Source organism: Gadus chalcogrammus, chromosome 15 (assembly GCF_026213295.1).
Source record: "Gadus chalcogrammus isolate NIFS_2021 chromosome 15, NIFS_Gcha_1.0, whole genome shotgun sequence".
Lineage (NCBI taxonomy): Eukaryota > Metazoa > Chordata > Actinopteri > Gadiformes > Gadidae > Gadus > Gadus chalcogrammus.
In genome coordinates this window covers 9,475,439-9,492,938 of record NC_079426.1, presented here as the reverse complement: position 1 = coordinate 9,492,938, position 17,500 = coordinate 9,475,439, and the positions used below count along the sequence as shown (strand labels likewise).

The following is a 17,500-nucleotide window of genomic DNA, read 5'->3' as shown; positions in this document are numbered from 1 at the left end:
GTCGACATTTGGAATTAAACAGATGTAGTGTTCCCCCAAATAGAGAGCGATAGAGAGCGAAATAGAGAGCGAAAGCTTGAGGACATGGAAGTGTTTTTTGTGTTCTCAATAGGAATATTGTCGTTTTTTTTTCTCGATCCCCATCACTTGTTCCTTCCCTCTGCTACCGACCGGAAACTGCCCTCTAGCTCGAATATGCAGAACAAGGCCAGATTAAGTTAGGAGGTTCCGGCTAAAAGGTTCTGGGTTGACCCGTAGTCATCCTTGAGCAAGATACCTGCTCATTCATGAAATGACTCAAATGCACAATATTGGATAAAAGCGTATACATGATGCTTGACTGCAAAAAAAACACACTAGAAAATGACCTCCAGTGAATCCTTCCTATAAGGGGTCAACAGTATACTGCCTCAGCATCTGAAAACCTCTCTCTCAAAGATCACTAGAAGAGACATTTGACCCCCCACCACTTCTAGCACTGTTATCCTCTGCCCTGTGATGGAATCTCGTCTCGTTTCATCCGGACACAGACTGTGATGGCTAAAGACATGTTTTATATATATATATATATATATATATATATATATATATATATAATATAGGCCTAGGGGGAACAGGGAGTTAGAGAGTTAGACGGGAGTCTATCGATTATAGATTTAATTCCTGGGAAGAATACAGCGCAGTGTGCGATGAGGTCATTATCATGAGCTTGTTTTGGCAAGAAATGTAATTTTCTAAAGCACAGTTACCGTTTTATTTATGTTGTTTATCATGGAAACGTCACTATCGAGTCATTCCAAAATCATCAAACGGCGTATGAACTTACACAAGCCCCAATCCTTCCCTCCTGTGGCCGCAGCTTGTACTGCAACCAATGCTGGTCATGCTTAGCAGAGCTGTGCTCACCAACCATGCCAGGGTGGTTGCCCTGAATGTGTGCAGAAAATGGATCTAACTGTCGTTGCCTTTAAGATGACCCTCCATTAATCAAATTTTCTTTCTTTCTTTCTACACTTTTAGGTCTAGAGGTCATTGATTAAGCCATGTCATTTATCTGTTTCCTGTGTTTCTCTCAATCTCTTTCTCTCTCTCTCTTTTTATCCTCTCTGTTGCGCTCTCCCGCAAAAATTCAGTCATTCCAAGGATCAGAGAACTCTCTCTCTCTCTCTCTCTCTCTCTCTCTCTCTCTCTCTCTCTCTCTCTCTCTCTCTCTCTCTCTCTCTCTCTCTCTCTCTCTCTCTCTCTCTCTCTCTCTCTCTCTCTCTCTCTTTCTCTCCCTGTATCTCTGTCTCAACGGATCAGAGAGGGAGGACATTCATTTGATCACTGCTTTAGTCTGCTTTTCTCGCCTCTGATGTCGACTGCCACCAAATCCCCTTTGCATTAAAGTCAGAAATTGAGGCAGCAAATCATGTTTTATGTATCTTGTGCGAACACAATGAAGCCCCAGCTGGAATGGGGACCAGGCCTCACAGGAGGGCGGACATTACAGTGACGAAGTAGCCATCTCTTCTAGGAAGAATTATCACTGCATAGCAGTGGGGCCTGTAGCGAGGGGAGCGTGAGGCGATGGCTTTATCGTTAGCAAAAAGCAGAAAGTTGCATTTTCCAGTCGAGTGTGTGTGTGTGTGTTCCTTTGAGGTTGAGGGATGCTATAATAAACTTCCTGCGTGTGTGTGCGTGCATGGGATTTTTAATATATGAACAGAGAGTTTGCACTTGCTTGCCCCCCCTCCTCTGTGGACTGTTTCTGTGTTTAGTGTCGGAAAAGGAAGCAACCACGCCACTGCCTTATCCCCGTCTAGTGTTGCCAGATTGGGCCAGATGCAGCCAGTGTTGCCAGATTGGGTGGTAAATACGGCCCAATCTGGCAACACTGTCCCCGTTCCCGGTCTTCACCTTAAATATGCCCACAGAATCCGTTGTGATAAAGAAGGCCGACACCTGTGGGCAGGACGGGGGGAGACGCAGCCTGTGATCATAGAAGTGAATTAATAATGCGCTGGTTCCTCAGACAGCCGGCCCCACGGGGCTGCCCGGCGGAGCCTTCTAGCGGTTGAGAGGTAAAGAGCGTGGTTGTATATCATTATTTTTTTTTAGTTATATAACCTTGAATTAGTTTGAAGTTATGTAGCACCTCACTGGGAGTTCTTGTGCAGTTCAATGGGAGTGACACCCTGAGTCAAGGTGTCAGCATTATTGTGTGTGTGTGTGTGTGTGTGTGTGTGTGTGTGTGTGTGTGTGTGTGTGTGTGTGTGTGTGTGTGTGTGTGTGTGTGTGTGTGTGTGTGTGTGTGTGTGTGTGTGTGTGTGTGTGTGTGTGCGTCCTGTCCTGTCCTGGAGGGGGGGCATATGCACCGTGAGTCATGACTGTATAATGTGTTTGGGAATAATGTAACAGACTGTGTGTGGGCGGCTACGTCTGTGTGTATGTGCATGTACTCTTGTGTGTGGATTGTTTGCGTGCGTGTGCATGCATGTGTGTGTGTGTGTGTGTGTGTGTGTGTGTGCGGTTTTCATCAGAACTAGCCCCAAGTTCCCCAACTCAAAGTGATGGAAAAGAAAAATGGTACAAATACACATTTTCCGGTCAAATATTAAATCAAATTAGGCCTGGGAAGCCAAACTGTGAAATGATTGTGATCCCTTTAAGCCATCTCCTCTCATTATCTTTTGCTCCTTGTCTCCTCTCCTCTCTCCTCACCCCCCCCCCCCCCCCCACACATGCCCCCCACACACCCTCAAACCCTCCTCTCTGGTGGGTCTGGCTGATGCCCTCCTCTCAGAGGGGACCACTTAGAAGGCGGAGACGAGGCGGACAGGGCAGCTCCTTAATGAGCCTGTAGCCCACGACGTCCCCGTCCCCCCCGTCCCCCCCGTCCCCCCGTCCCCAGTAGCCCCTCGCCCCCCGGAGATGGGCTTTGACCATCTGTCCTCTGAGGAAATCTCTTTTCAGGGGGTGGGCGGGGGGAAGGAGAGGGGGGTCTCTGATGTCATCATAACCCTGGCCACCACCCCACCCCACCCCTTCTCTGACTCCCCACATCGCCCTCTGCTCCATTAGGAAAGTAATATTGAATTATTCTGAATAAATTATTATTTGGAACAGGTGCAGTACTTGGGACAAGGTTAAGCTTATATAATGTTTTGCATTGGATGCAAAACATGTTGTTTTGATTAAACCCACTTTTAATCCATGTAGAAAGGGGAAGAATAGGCTGATGGTGTTTGAGGTGTCAAAACGGATAAGTTCTGGGTTCCATCCCCAGTCTATATCCACCCCACATTCTTCCTAAGCACCATGGCTCATATTCCAGCTCATTCCAAAGGTTTCAAAACTTTTGAAACCCGCTGCTTCAAAAGGTCGCAGTCAATCGCTTTGGAGAAATGCAAATCAGGGAAATTATTCGCTTGTCTTTTTTGAAGCCACATCCATCAGAGGGAATCGAACCCAGACAGACGGGGGTTATCTTCCAAAGGGTTGCTCAAAGAAGCTCTTTTTCCCTCTGCCACCACCACAGGCATGCGTGTTGAGAAGGGGGCTGACGGTGTGACGTGGGGGATCAGGATAACATGAGTGACAGGAGCCAGGGCTCTGGACGGACAGTACCCTCAGCATCTCTATAACCGGCCCAATACGAGACACTTTCGAAGTCCTTCCGCAAGCGGAGTATCCCTGCATATTGAGGGATGGGGAGGGGGAGTGGGAGGGAGGGAGGGAGGGAGGGAGTGAGTGAAGGCTTGGGGGGGGGGGTCTGCAGAATCAATAGCCCCCCCCCATACCACAGCGCTTACCCGGCTGTGATGAAGGCATGGATTACCTCCCCAGCTGTTAGTTTTGCACCCAGGGGAGCCGGAGGGTGGGGGGAGGAGGGGGAAAGGGAGGGGGGGGGAGGAGGAGAAGGGGGAGGGGAAGGAGGGGGAGTTACTGAGGGGAAGGCAGGAAAGGTGAGAAAGTGAAATAAAGTCAGGAGGGAGGAAACCGTCTCAAGTGATGCAGATCTGAGAATCCTCCACCATTTTGTCTTTGTGTGTGTGTGTCTGCGTGTGTGTGTGTGTTTTATATATATTATGTATTCCTTCTTCAAGGGCTATGTATGTGTCCCTCCAAAAGGGGGCGGTATTGCCCCCCGAGACCCCCATTAGAGCGACCCCTCGGGTTCAATTTAACTTCCCAATGACTGCAACAGAAATGAATGTCTGATCTCATCTGCAGTGAGTCAATGTGTTCCACCTGTGTCTCCGTGTCTCCAGGCCCGGGCCACTCGGGGTACCACGACGACGACGACCCCCAGCCCCCCGGGAGGAGTGAGGTCCCTGGGATGAGAGCCGCGCGTCTCCCCCTTATCTTCCCCAGACCTCCAGGAGGTGAGTGCGGCCCGTCGTTGCGGAGTAAGAGAACCAGAGCGGGGGGAGGGCAGAGGGAGGATTCTCCGTCAGACAAAAGGCTTTCTCTTGATGCCGTTGACCTTCAATATTTGCTGACTCACGCCCTCCACCCTCCACCCCCCCCCTTTTTTTTTTTTTCCTACTTCTGTTGTTGATCTCTATCTCCCCCTCGCACTCTCCCCCTCGCTTTCTCTCTCTCCCCCCTCACTGGCTATCTCTGTCATTCCACCGCTTTGTCTCCGTCTCTCTGTCTCTCTCTTCTCCTTGATCTCTCTCCCTCTCTCTCTCTCTCTCTCTCTCTCTCTCTCTCCCTCTCTCTCTCTTTGTCTCTCCGTCTCTGTTTATCTAACTATCTCTCTTTCTTTCCGAATGTCTGAATGTTCCCGTAACTCCCCCCCCCCCCCCCCTCTCCCTTCCTCTCTCTCTCTCTCTAGGTTTCTCTGTCTCCTCTCTCTCTCTCTCTCTCTGCTTTGTTCCCTCTGCTTTGTAGGACATTGATCAATGCTATGAATTGGACTACGCAGAAAGAAACTTGTCCCGGTCACTTTGATACACACACACACACACACACACACACACACACACACACACACACACACACACACACACACACACACACACACACACACACACACACACACACACACACACACACACACATGACAGTAGCAGAAGAGGAGGAAAAGGGCAGCGGAAGAGAAGGGGGGGCGGGGTTCAATGCTTGCAGTAGCAATATATAGAATCAAATCTTATTTTACTGTACACACAGTTTAATTGTATACAGTATTCTTCTATCAAGCTCAACTCTTAAAAGTGTCCCTTCTTTCCAAAGCAACCGCCGACTCAATAGCTTAAGGATTTAACATGGTTTATTTATAATTTAGTTTATTTACTATTTGATTATAGCTGTATTGAACTTGGTCTGTGTGTGTGTGTGTGTGTGTGTGTGTGTGTGTGTGTGTGTGTGTGTGTGTGTGTGTGTGTGTGTGTGTGTGTGTGTTTGTGTGTGTGCATGTGTTTTGGTGTGTGTGCGTGTGTTTTGGTGTGTGTGCGCTTGCATCCATTTGCGTGCATATGTTTTAACACCCCCATGTCCACCACCAATGCAACACAACACACATACTTCCATCTCTCATGCCACAGCTCCCGATGCTGAGTGCTAAATGAGTGCATGTATGTTAGAAATGTGTTCAGATAGCAGGACTTGGTCCCAACCGCGCCAGCTGCTGTCCTTCTCTTCCTCTCTGCCTCTCTCTTAAGTCCAATCCAGCAGTCCAACTTCTCAGGTCAGCTGTCCTTGTCTGTCATTGGCAACGAGATCTAAGAAGATCCCACTGTTAATGGTCCCATTCAACTCTTTATTGTGTGTATGGTCATTAATTCATGCTGATAATTGTCTGGGTGTTAACCTGGAGAACAATAGTTAAGATGAGGTAATGTCAAGCAATTTGAACTGCAAACCTTGATCTTGCATTCAGTTTAGAAATGTAATTGCTAATTATATGGCAGGAGCATTGGCATCAGCCTTGGAATCAGTTGCATTTCATGCATTATGCATTTCTGTGTGTGTGTGTGTGTGTGTGTGTGTGTGTGTGTGTGTGTGTGTGTGTGTGTGTGTGTGTGTGTGTGTGTGTGTGTGTGTGTGTGTGTGTGTGTGTGTGTGTGTGTGTATGTGTGTGTGTGTGTGTGTGTGTGTGTGCATTCGTCTGTGTGTGGGTGTGTGCGTGGGTGTGTGCATTTGAAGGTGTGTCCATGCACACACCTGTGTGTCAGTGTTTGCTTTACACACGAGTGTGTTTTTTTGACCGGCTTCATGTGTTTCTAACAAGTCCTGCAGTCATAAAGAACAGTACTAGTCTTGAAATACAGTCCATAACCTCAAGTCCAAGCCATGTCTCAAACTCCAGCTCATGTCTTGTGGCCCATTCCCGTGTAGTTATTGACTTTATTTATACTGATAATTTCTGCGCCTTCTGTTTGGCTTCTTCCATCCTTAATCCAATCTTTAAACTTCATCCAAAGTACTTCAATATGTCTCCTTATTCGTTTCAGTAGTTTAAGTGCATCTTATTTCATTTTCCAGCGTGTGAGATGATGTCACTTTGTTTTATCTTGTTTTATTCGCCTGTGTGTTTGTGTGTTTGTGTTTGTATGTGTGTGTTTGTGTGTTTGTATGTGTGTGTTTATGTGTTTGTTTTTGTGCGTGTCATGCATCGAGAACGTAACTTCGAGGTGTTTATTAGGCAGGCTGCAGTGGAAATTCCCCCTTTCCACGCACGTTATTTTTAGCAGCATGCCATCGTTAGCCGTATTAATGACAGGGAGGTGTTGATGCTCAGGGTTGCACTGAGCTCACTTTGATGACGGTCAGCCTCTGCCAACTACTGGAGAAGGTGGAGAGACATTAAGGTAGAGAGAGAGACTCCGATTACAAATTAATTGTGAGTATACTGTTGGCATAATAGAGGTGTGTGCGTGTGTGTGTGCGTGTGTGTGTGTGTGTGTGTGTGTGTGTGTGTGTGTGTGTGTGTGTGTGTGTGTGTGTGTGTGTGTGTGTGTGTGTGCGCTACCTGCCCCCACAGTCTTTCTATCTCACTCTTTTCTTCTGTTTTCCTTCCAGAATCACTCAGTTAGTGTTACTGCTTTTCCATGGCAGCGCCGGGCAATAAAACCACAACGGCTTTGGGTTGCAGCAGGGCTAAAAATGGTGTGTGCGCATAGATTCAAGTTGTGTGTGTGTGTGTGTGTGTGTGTGTGTGTGTGTGTGTGTGTGTGTGTGTGTGTGTGTGTGTGTGTGTGTGTGTGTGTGTGTGTGTGTGTGTGTTTGTGTGTGTGTGTCTGTCCGGCAGAGTCTTCAAATGTCAGCTATACTGTATCTGACAACTCTATACCCCCCCCCCCCCCCCCCCCCCCCCCCCCCCTCCCGTTTGATTCGTCGAAAGACACACACACCCGTGTGTTGGCATTGATGTCCACTGAGCACCAGGGCTGGTTTATGCCGCGTTAACTAATTGATCTATTTCCCCAGCAGATGCGGGTGGGTTACGCAACAGCCAGTATAGCAGGGACAGAGCAGCAGAATGTATAGTACAGATGTGCAGAAAAAAATCGCTCACGTAATTCTACCCCGTCGACCTTAATTGACCATCCCCCACTTTCTGCCTCCCCCCCCCCCTCTCGCCCTCTCTCCCTCCCTCTTCACTCTCTATTCCTTCCTCATTCTCTCCACTCTCCCTCTCTCCCTCTCTCCCTCTCTCCCTCTCTCTCTCTGTCTCTCTCCCATCCCTCTCTCTCTCCCCTCTTTCTCCCTCCCTTCCTCCCTCTCGCTCCCTCGCTCATCTCAGATTTCTTTTGATAATCGCAGAAAGGACAGAGCTACACTGCGGGACAGATGTTGCTCGGATGGTGGGGGGGGGTGGGGGGGTGGGGGGGGCTGGGGGGGTGGGGGATGTTCCTTATGCACCCCCCCGGCCACCATCCCGCCCCCTGTCTCAAAATCTCAACTGCCCTTGCATAAACCCCAATAGGACCCCTTATGTATTATTGTACAGAGACAGGAAGCAATGACCAGGGAGAGTAAAGGAGACTGGATAGAGGGAAAAGGCAGATAAACACTGTGTGTGTGTGTGTGTGTGTGTGTGTGTGTGTGTGTGTGTGTGTGTGTGTGTGTGTGTGTGTGTGTGTGTGTGTGTGTGTGTGTGTGTGTGTGTGTGTGTGTGTGAGAGAGAGTGGGGGGGAGGAAGAAAGACATAATGTGTGTTAGCCTATGACTGTGTTTATCTATGAGTGAGTTTGCTATGTGTTTGAAAGTGCATGTGGGAGTGAGTCTTGAGTTTGTGCGGGGGAGAGTTTGTGTGTGTGTGTGTGTGTGTCAGTGGGAGCGGGGAATAAGGAGGTGAACTGGGGGGGGGGGAGGAGGGAGGGAGGGAGGGAGGGAGGTGGAGCTAAGGCAGGCAGCAGGGAAGGAAAGCTGAGAGGCACAGTGGGAGAGAGTGAGAGAGAGAGAGAGAGAGAAGGAGTGGGAGCAGGGGAAGAGAAGAGAGGGCTTCCATTGTAAAAAAAAAAAAAAGTCCTTGTGTCGTGCTATGTGAGAGAGACAAAGAGAGGAAGTTGGACCGTTGAAGAGTGACGACGGACGGACAGAAAGGGAGAAACAGAGAGGCAGAGCGGGAGAAGGATTTTGAACTCACGCAGAGTGGAGTGATTCTTTTTACTTTGTACTTGGACACAAGGGGACGGACCGAGAGGCAGCCATGCAGGGCTCACTCAGGGGTGAGTGCACAGTGTGTGTGTGTGTGTGTGTGTGTGTGTGTGTGTGTGTGTGTGTGTGTGTGTGTGTGTGTGTGTGTGTGTGTGTGTGTGTGTGTGTGTGTGTGTGTGTGTGTGTGTGTGTGTGTGTGTGTGTGTGAGTGTGTGTGTGTGTGCACGGTTGAAAATATCTTTATTTTAGAGATATGTCAGAGTAAATGGTAAAAGTGTCCTCGTGTTTGTGTGTGTGTGCATTAAGTTGTTGAGGAAATCATTGTCGATGCACTATTGCAATGTAAGGTGTGTGTGTGTGTGTGTGTGTGTGTGTGTGTGTGTGTGTGTGTGTGTGTGTGTGTGTGTGTGTGTGTGTGTGTGTGTGTGTGTGTGTGTGTGTGTGTGTGTGTGTGTGTGTGTGTGTCTATGTGCATGTTCAGTTATTGTGTTTGTCTATTGCATCTAATGTGTATGATGTATCATTGTGTGTGTGTGTGTGTGTGTGTTTGCCTGTCTCTAGGTTGTCCAATGTGTATGATGTCTTCCTCTGTGTGTGTGTGTGTGTGTGTGTGTGTGTGTGTGTGTGTGTGTGTGTGTGTGTGTGTGTGTGTGTGTGTATGTTTGTTTCTAGTGTGTGCGTGTGTGTGATGTGCTATTGTGTGTGTATGTGGATGTGTGTGTGGATGTGAACGTGTCTCTTAATTTGTGCACCAGGGCTTCACATTGTGTCCCAACATCTAAATACGACTCCCTGAGTCCTCTAAGCTGCTTTTGATCTCTACTCTAAACTCTGTGTCTGCCGCTCTCGTTGTTCCGGGCTGGCCCTGATTCGCTGATCACGGTATCCCCCATGGAAAGCTCTCCCCCGGGCCTTGTGGTGCCCGCGGTCGGGAAGCCATTGATGGTGAAGTTGCGCTGTGGAAACAGTTTGGGACCGAGGTTGCCTGTCTGGCCTTATTCAAACACAGACCCTCAGCCACTCACTTCACTGCATAGGAAACTACTCCAGGAATGTGCGTTGAGCTGGGATTGTGTTCCAAAGTTAGCCCTGGACTAGTCCACTACAAGTTGGAGATGGTTCATTAGACCAGGGGACTACTGGTGGGTACTTCCCACCAGTAGTTTGAAGAGACTCACACTTAAAGGATGATTCACCAGCCTCAAACTGGCTGTTGTCTAGTACTGTTGTACTGTGGTTACTGTTTTGAGGATGGACGAGTCATCAGTTGTCGTCATGTTGTGAATAAGATGAGATGGATGAGATGTACTTTGTTAATCACAGATGGGAAATTAGATGTGGTGCAGTATAAAGTAGAGGGCAGTGGAGGGAATTGTATACCTAAATGAAATCCATCATCCTTGTAAAATATAGGGATGATTCCAAATACAGTAACTGTGAGTGTTACTGGAGGGTTAGACCTATTTTGGAGTGGTGCAGGCTTTATCTATGGCTCTTTAGGATCGGGGTTGGGGTTGGGGGTGGGGGGTTAGTGAGTCAGGGTCTGCGATCACCAACCTGGCTAATCTCTCTCATTACAGGCGGTAGAAGTATTGATTTTGAAATCTCAGCCTCACGAAAGCTGTTTCACCCACTGGACACTGGGGCCCCGGAAGGCTGTTATTTAATCTGTCTGATGTCAGCACACATGCTTGGACGCACACACACACACACACACACACACACACACACACACACACACACACACACACACACACACACACACACACACACACACACACACACACACACACACACACACGCAGGCACACACACATATATACACACTCCCATGCATGCACGCACATATGCCCAAACACATACACACCCGCACGCACACACACACACTCACACACACACACACACACACACACACACACACACACACACACACACACACACACACACACACACACACACACACACACGTATGTATGTATGTATGTATGTATGTATGTATGTATGTATGTATGTATGTATGTATGTATGTATGTAGGTATGTAGGTATGTAAGTACGTATGTATGTACGTACACACAATCACTTCCATATACATTCGTAGATAGACATTCAAAAATTAAGTCACACTGGCAAACAATTCCCACACCCGTACGGTATACAGAACATAAACAAACCATAGCTCTCTCCCTCTCTCTCTCTCCCCCTCTCTATCTCTCTGCCTCTCTGCGTGACCAAGTACCAGAGTGCGCCCCAGACGATGATCGTTTCATTGGTCGATGTTAGTTTTTTCCCTCCTCTCCTTTGCGTGTAATTACAGGACTTCTTATGTGCCCCTGGGGCCACATGTTGCAGCTCCTCACCAGCGTCTTGTTATGACTGAGGGTGATGTGTCAGCACATTGTGTTGACACGGCCTGCTCACAGGCCCCCCTTTTTCAAATGTTCTTACGAGGACCGCCTCACTCCAGGCCTTATGTTGGTGCTGGTGCTGGTGGTGGAGGTGGTGGAGGTGGTGATGGTTCCCTTGTATTTCATAGCTGTGCTTTGTCATCTTTTTAAGGGTTGGAGGCCTCTGAGATTGAACAAGAGAGGCAGAGAGAGAGAGTCAATGAGTGGGAGAGAGAGACAGAGAGAGAGACAGAGAGTGGGACAGAGAACGAGAGAGAGGGGGACCAGCGTGAGAGCATTGTAATTATGTACCAGGGAATCGATGGACGAGGGCCCTGACGTTTCACCTTGTAAAACCAGCTGCTGTAATGAACAGGTGCTGAAGTGAACCCTGATGCTGAGTGGAGGTTTAACCAGCACACACACACACACGCTTACCCTGACGCACACGCTTACCCAGATCGATTTTTAAATGAAGACAGGAAAGAAACCAATAGCGCGAGATGACTTTTTCTTTCACAAACTGTTTTTATTTTTTTACAGTTTTCTTCTTTGTGTTTTTAAGAATAATTTTAAGTATAAGTATTGTGATGTTTGACTACTTAATGACATATTGTTGACTCTTGGGCCGTAGCACACATAAGTAAATGGACATAGAGAGTATTTCAAAAAAGAGGGAGAAGTTACCTCATAGTTACCTCATCTACTTGGAACCAAAGGATGAGGTACGTGTGTGTGTGTTTCTGCGTGTGTGTGTGTGTGTGTGTGTGTGTGTGTGTGTGTGTGTGTGTGTGTGTGTGTGTGTGTGTGTGTGTGTGTGTGTGTGTGTGTGTGTGTGTGTGTGTGTGTGTGTGTGTGTGTGTGTGTGTGTGTGTGTGTGTTAGTCACATGTGCACACACGCAGGTCTACTACGTAACCCTTCTACCAGGGCTGACTAATGTTTTCTGTGTGTGTCTGTCTATATGTGTGAATTGTAGGCAATCGTGAAATGGCAGACTCCTTTTTGCCTGAGTCCACATTAAAGAACAAACTAGTTTAGAGTGGGAGGACGGAGGGGGGGCTGCTTAATTAATTCCCCTTCCCCCACACACTTCCAACTTCTCTCTCCCTCTCCCTCTCTCCCTCTCTCCCTCTCTCCCTCTCTCCCTCTCTCCCTCTCTCTCTCTCATTCTCTGTGTATGTCGTTCGCCTGGTCTCCCCTGCCTCAGTATCCTCGATTCTCTCTCAGTGGCCCCATTATGCTCAGTCTGATGCCAGGAATTTTCTCTAAAGCCTGGAGCCCAAAAACGATGGGAGCACCAAGTAGAAATGGAGACGTGAGAGACCCAAACTAGACAGAAGGAGACAGATAGACAGACAGACAGACAGACAGACAGTCTGGCAGACAAATGGACAGACAGGCGGGCTGCAGACAGGAAAACAGAGAGAAGAGAGAGGGAAGAGAGAAAGATTATGGGCTGGCATCTCTACAGATTGCTGAACAAGTGTTTCCTATATGCCTGCCCGCACCCCTCCACCTCGGTTGAGGGTGCAGCAGTCTCATGGAGCCTTCTTGTGTGTGTGTGTGTGTGTGTGTGTGTGTGTGTGTGTGTGTGTGTGTGTGTGTGTGTGTGTGTGTGTGTGTGTGTGTGTGTGTGTGTGTGTGTGTGTGTGTGTGTATGTGTGTGTTTGTGTGTGCGCGCGCATGTGCGTGCATGTGCCTGCGTGTGTATAGGATTGAGATATTAGGACAGCATTCTGCTCGTGTATGCGTGTGATAGTGCGTAGCCATGTGTGAGTGATAAATTGAAGTGAATTATACATTGTGCACAGCATCCTGCAAGTCTGAGTGTGTGTGATAAATTGAGGAGAATTAAACATTGAACACAGCATCCTCACACAGAGGCTGCTTACGTAATATCCTCTGTTGGACTCATTTGTTGGGCTGTGTTTCATCCCTGTGTGTGTGTGTGGGGGGGGGGTGAGTGTGTGTGTGCACGCATATTGATTACTTGCAATGTGTGTCTCTTAATTTTTTAACGTGATCCTTGCAGTTATTTTAGATTAATCTACATCGCTAAAAAATGCAGAAATACTCCAATAAAATACCTAAGTGAATTACTACTACTTTGTGCCATTAAAGTTGAGGTAAACAAGATGTTGGTCCCTGGATTGCTGTAGTTACCCCTCTCGGTAAACAAAAGGATGTCCATGACTCGGGCCCTCTCTGTGGGTTTGTGCTCTCTCTTCTCTATGTGTGGCTGCCCTCAGTTGAAGATAACGCCCTGCTCAACTGGAACAATGCCACTTTACCGCTAATACAAGCAAGGCAGCAGCCTCGATGCATTGTGGGTGAATGAGCAAAGGAACTTTTTGGAGGCAAAGTTCCACCCTCTTCTTTTAACCCTCTGGGCTTCTTCTTCCAAGACAATGGCTTCCGAAACAATAAGAAGCCAAGAGTGTTGTGGACAACTGGCTCCCCCCCCCCCCCCCCCCCTGATTCTAAATAGCCTGCTAAAGATAACTTCAGAGCCACCGGGAAGCTGTGAACCATTGTAGCAATGCTAATACGGTGGGCACAATGAGTGCTGTAAAACAGCAGTAAAAGCAGGAGGGCTTTCTGCCACGCCGGCCCTCTCCTGTAACACTCGGCAACCGACGCTCCACCACCAAGCGATGGAGTTGTTATCATGAAGGGGTGGGAGAGACTGTCCACGGGGCCCGCATCATTGATGCTGACAAACGGTAGTCAATCAGGCCAGTATAATCCAAGTGTCTCTACCGCCGGTATGCACGGTATTCTCTGTGTCTGCCTGTCTGACCACTGACCAGCACTGGATAACTATTAGTGGTTGGAAGTCCTTCTGGAAATCTCCAGCTCGGAAATGGCAGACAACTTTGCTTGATTTGAAATACCTCTGACGGCCTTTCCTGTGTTTCCGGACCGAAGTTTTTAAACCAGCTCCAACTCAGGAACTAAGTAAAAACTTGACATGACTTTGTCTTCAATATGTATTTCGGTTTAATGGGGGCATATACTTCAGTCTTGTCGAAAAACTCATCGGAAACTCTGACCTGGTGCTGTTTTGAATTAAACTCATGAGTTACCAAAAGCCATACGTTTAATGAGCAACACTCAAACACACACACACCTTCAAATGCACTCAATATGCAGTTGTTGGGCCAGCTGTCTGTGATGTAATCAATAGTGCCCGCCTAAGCCACAGCTAATCGAGTTGATTGACAGCTTGTGTCCCCAGGTGACCATTTTGTTTTCCGAAGGATCATTCTGAGTTCCTACTCGGCTGTTATTGACGTCTGCTGCGGGGTCTCTCTTTAGTTAGATTACGGCCGCCCTCTTCTCTGCCACATCCCCCACTCGGACTGTGTGTGTGTGTGTGTGTGTGTGTGTGTGTGTGTGTGTTTGTGTGTGTGTGTGTGTGTGTGTGTGTGTGTGTGTGTGTGTGTGTGTGTGTGTGTGTGTGTGTGTGTGTGTGTGTGTGTGTGTGTGTGTGTGTGTGTTTGTATTAAAGTGTATTAGAGAGGGGAGAGAGAGGGAGAGAGGGGGGAGGGGTTTCGCCCCCTCACTAAACAGCTCTCTCCTGTCATAATAGAGGCCAGATGCTTTGAAAGGCTAAAACGCCAACCTGCACCCTGTCATGCTTGTCAGGCACGCAAGCACACACACACACACACACACACACACACACACACACACACACACACACACACACACACACACACACACACACACACACACACACACACACACACACACACACACACACACACACACACACGACTTGCATGCGTGCATACGTGTGCTTCTCACACAGTTCACTCACTCGTCGACCAACTATATTCCTTTTTTTATTCATTTATTTTTATTTTATAATCGTTGTTTCTCCTTTTTACTTGCCTTCTTTTCTTCTGTTGTACTTTCTTCTTCTTTCTCCATCTTTCTTTCATTCGTACTTTCACTGTTTCACTCTTTCTTTCTCTCTTTCTCTTTTCCTTTCTTTCATCCAGCCCATTCAGTCATTTCCCACCCTTCTCCTCTCTCTCTGTCTATCTTGTTTCAAGTTAAGGCATGAAAACTGTGGGCCTCCGCTGCCATGGAAACGGCAACAAACAGAGAAAAGCTAGTCTGCTACTTAGAGCCACAACTTGGTTGTAAAAGAATAGAGAGGAGAGGAGGGAAGGAGGGAGGCAGGGGGTCCAATTACTATTGTATTACAAGCAAGACAAGAACTCTGTAGAAGAACTCCCCACTAGAAACTGTGGCGGCATTAAGAAAATACCCAGGGCACCGAAGTTTGTTTCTCTTTCTTTGTCTTCAGAATGTCATTCATAGAAACCGATTATTACATTGCACTGTCAGGTTCAGGGTGATTATGTATGCGTGAGTGTACCTCGTAATATGAAACCAAACTAATATCCAACAACACTTCATGGTCTTGATAATGATCATGTTTTCCTATTAAAAAATGTCGACTCTCTTTAGTCAACGTGTCCTGAAACTTTGCTTCACAAACTGTACTCTCCACCTGTATATCAAAACATAACTGTTGCTGAGCAGCCACCCATTGAATTCTAGTAAGCCATTGATCGTTCGTTGACACACGCACACACACACACATACAATCACACACACCCTCAGACTGTTTAGTGACAGATCTTAAATCCGAGCTGGGTCAGGCTTAGTGACAGCGGGGAAGGAGGCAGACAGACTGTCATTGTGTTGGAATGGAGGAGTGGAGAGACCTTGAGGCGTTTTGGCAACACATTAAAGAAGCTCTCATATTTGTACAATGGAGTGGCTCGAGTTAGCTACACTCTGCCACTCTCCCTTACCTGTCTGAGGTTTTTATTGTGCTACCTCAGTGAATAGATATGTAAGGGGAATAAACGGCATACTAGCACCAAATTAGGCATGGTCTTGATCACGGGGGGGGGAGTTCCAGTGTTATGTATGCGTCTCCATGCGTGTCGGTTGCCGCTGACCAGGTCCCTGCTTGTCGCACATTTGCATTATTTGAACACATCACACGGAAGGTTGTTGAGCCGCCTACGAGGCCCCCTTTGAAGTTCCCCATCCGTGGTGAATGGGCCCACCCAGGGGAGGGTAGTTTGTCGGCGACGTGAGTCGACTCTAAATCACTTTCATTGCCCTCCTTCACACTTTCTCGCCGTACACCTCTTGTCATCGTCCCGGCCGCATCGCACGCGACGGTTACGCACGCTAGTGAGGTCACATCCTGAGAAGTGGTTGGAAAGCATCACGCCGTGGGGGGGGGGGGGGGGGGTGGGGGGGTTTCAAATGTTATTTCCTAAAATGGCAGTTTTGTTTAGCGCCGCTCCTAAAAGGATTGGGGCGCCCCCGTCTGCCTTTATAGGCCCCGTTGCGATCGGACAGATTTACACGTCCACACACACACCTGTTTCCCCCTCGCTTCCCATTGGCTCTGCCATATGCCGTTCATATCACGCCGTGTCCCCCTTGTACAGAAACCGAGGATGAATGACGTGTCACGGTGAAGGTTAGTGGAGTGTGTGTTTATAGGACGCTGTAGAAAGTTACAGCGGGGGAGGGAGAGTTCGGCACAGGAAAGAAAGGATGAACGGAGAGGAAGGAAGCCAGAGGAGCTAGGTGTAAATGCGCCAAGGCAGGAAAGAAGGTTTGGAAGGGGAGGACCGGGGAAGAGGAGGAGGTGTTGTAGGTCACTGTAGCGTTTAGACACAAACCCACAGTAAGGTCACTGCACAGAGATTAAGATAAACAGGACGGACCCTCCAGGAGGTGCACCTTTCCCCTTCCACTCTCAGTCCTGTGGTTTGTTTTCCCAGCTGCTCACACCTGTCCAGCCTTCACTGGGAGGCGTGAATGTGGAAAAAAACGTTTGTTTTTGACGTTCCTTGACATGCCTCTATTGTGCGATTGTTAGGGACTTTAAAAGTGAGGCTTTTAGCTTGTTGGGAACAGAAATAGAAGTCTTAGAGAAAGTAGTATGCTTACTGTTAAACGTTGAGCAGGACTCAAGGTGGGCTCCTCAAAAGCAAACTCCCCTTGACACCCACATGCAATACGACCGTAACCTAATGACAACCTTAGGGACTGCTGTGTGTATGTTCACCAAATTCCCTTCCAAGGGGATTAGGTGCTTGGGGTTTTCCTGAGGGGCCGAAGGAATCCACTGAGTCTATAATTGAAAAGCTTGGTCTCTGTATCCGCCCCCGTGGTCCCACCTTTTGTCTCCACAAAGACCCCAAGCGACATCGTCTCTCCGTCTTTCTGCTCTACCTCCCTCCCTATGAGTCACAGTCAGCCTCCGGAAGCTTCTTTGTGGATCGTGTTTGATTTGGTGTGTGTGTGTGTGTGTGTGTGAGAAACCGTGTTTATGTGTTTGTGTGTGTCTGTGCATGCGTGTGTGTGCCTCTGACACGGTGTGTTTGTATTAGGGTGTGTGTGTGTGTGTGTGTGTGTGTGTGTGTCTGTGTGTGTGAAACCGTCTTTATGCATGTGTATGTGTGTGTGTAGCTGTGTGT

The 17,500-nt window shown here is 48.0% G+C and overlaps 1 protein-coding gene across 2 annotated transcripts in view; it reads left to right on the top strand.

Moving 5' to 3' along the window:
- Nucleotides 1–17,500, top strand: part of LOC130404746 (leucine zipper putative tumor suppressor 2 homolog) — a 45,321-nt gene that overhangs the window by 16,897 nt on the left and 10,924 nt on the right. The window contains exon 2 of one of the 2 annotated variants that reach the window (XM_056609635.1): nt 4,254–4,367. The gene's annotated coding sequence lies outside the window, so the exon portion shown is untranslated. Of the gene's footprint in view, nt 1–4,253; nt 4,368–8,394; nt 8,661–17,500 lie in introns of those variants that run through there. The other variant, XM_056609632.1, reaches the window with a different exon arrangement.